A 2134-nucleotide genomic window follows, 5' to 3' on the forward strand; every position below is an offset into this window, starting at 1 on the left:
TTTAAAACACTTGTCAAATGTAAGAGTAAAAGTTTTCTACTCTTGTACATTTGAAATTGGTAAGTTGTGATGTTTTGGATAAAACAAAGACCAACTAAGGCCAATTGTGTGAAGTATTTGTCTTGATTAGAATCCACACTATCCCTTGAATATTTGACAAGGAAGTCTTATATGTCAAGAGGACAGTGGGAGTCTTAAAGGTCTTGAATGTCTCAAGAACTAATCAAGAATAAAACCTAAAGTTCCTCACTAGCACATGACTTGAGGTTTATAACCTATCGTAATGACATATTTTGTGCCCATTCCAGTTAAAGTTGGTTTTGCATATGAGTTCTTAGAGTTCTCAATGTGTTGCACAAGAACTTGGAAGCAATGGCAGGCCCTTGAGCTGCCAGGTGTCAAGAATTTAAGATTGACTTCAATCCATATGAGTTTGGATGTGTCATTATCCTTGTCCTATGACTATGGTTTTGACAATTCACATGGATAAGATCACATACACCATTAAATCTAAGTGTCATAAGGTTTCTCTCCGATTCATGAAAATGATGGTGAGGAAACACTTTCACTAAGTAGATTTTAGCTAGATAGCAATTGTGATATTTGCATTCTCAAAGTCGTTAGTGGAGCGTGTGTGGTTTACCGGCACACTAACCTGGACTTGTGAGAAGTGGCAAAAAGGTCTAACCATTATGATTACGACATCCCTCTTCATAATTGTTTAGACACACAAGTGTGCTATCTAAGAGAATGTGTATGATTTTGATAAAGTTTTATCAAAACAATCTAGTATCAGAAATCTGAACTTTGGTAAGAAAGTCAATGAAGTATTGATTTCTAGAAGTCCAGCTGATTTCTGAGTACATGTCAAAGCTAGTGGGAGCATAAGTGTTATGCTAATAATCATCATGTTAGTGGGAGCATGATAATTATGATAAGTATTGCAAGTTAGCAATGTTAATTATAGAAAACAAAAGTTTCAATTGGGAAAGAGTTGTTTTGCTATAATTAAGGGAGAGGAAATTATACTTCATCTCAAATCTATAAGCTTAGATCGTGAGGTTTTAATCATTTAGTCAAGGAAATATATATGAATTTCATGTTGGAATGGCTCAACATAAGGAAATTCTGTATATGGGTCCATTATTTGCGTTCTAAAATTCGATTATGATTACGGCATCCCTTTTCATAATCTGAATTATGAGAACTTGGCAAATAGAAATGGAAATATTATAGCAAAAGACTAGTTTAGTCTTTATGTGAGACATCATGAATCGTGTCCCATATGCTTCGGATATAGGATCAATTACATGTGCTATATTTATCGTTTCTAAAATTTTCCAAATGCATGGGGCATTAAGAAGGGAAAAGGTTTAGAACTGGATATGACTAAAAGGATTAAACAATTATCGAGGACAATCTAAGGTGTACCAAAGATTGGTTGCTCAATGACAGTTGGAAGTATAGTGATAATTCTGGAAGGACCATATTGACATAATCTGGAAGGAGGCAACTCTTGTTCAGAAGTGATAGTCAAAATGGAATCTGGAAATGTTTCAAAGTTAGAATTTTCAGTTTGTTTAAGATTAGGAAACTTAATGCAAGAAGGATGTTTCCAAGGAGCTGATCTCCTTTGGAATACTCTATAATGATTGTTGTCAAGTCTTTATTACTTTGTGCATAATCATTACAAGAGCATCAATGCATATAAGTTTAGAATCTAACAGATTTCAGTAAAAGACATGAATTTGGAATTCTTGTACTTGCAGTAAGGATTTGGGAGTGTGAAAAGAGAATCATTGAAGTTATGTTCAATGGATCTAGTTCACAAAGTAAAGATCATAGACAAACATAGTATGCATACTTGGTGTATGGCATGACTAGTGTTTAGAAAACATAGTGTACATGCTTGGAGCATGGGACAACTATTGTTTTAAATTCAAGAAGTTGATAGTTGAAACAGTATACAATGAATAATGTGTAATCATATGGTGATAAATAAAAGGTGTTTTATTTATGTTCATAGGTTTTGATACCATATTGGATTCAATTATTATTGTGTTTCACTTTGCATGTTTTGACTTCCTGGATAAACTGGGTTATTCTTCCGGAATGACTAAGTTATTCAAACCAT

This window comes from Lactuca sativa, chromosome 1 (assembly GCF_002870075.4).
Source record: "Lactuca sativa cultivar Salinas chromosome 1, Lsat_Salinas_v11, whole genome shotgun sequence".
Classification (NCBI taxonomy): Eukaryota; Viridiplantae; Streptophyta; class Magnoliopsida; order Asterales; family Asteraceae; genus Lactuca; species Lactuca sativa.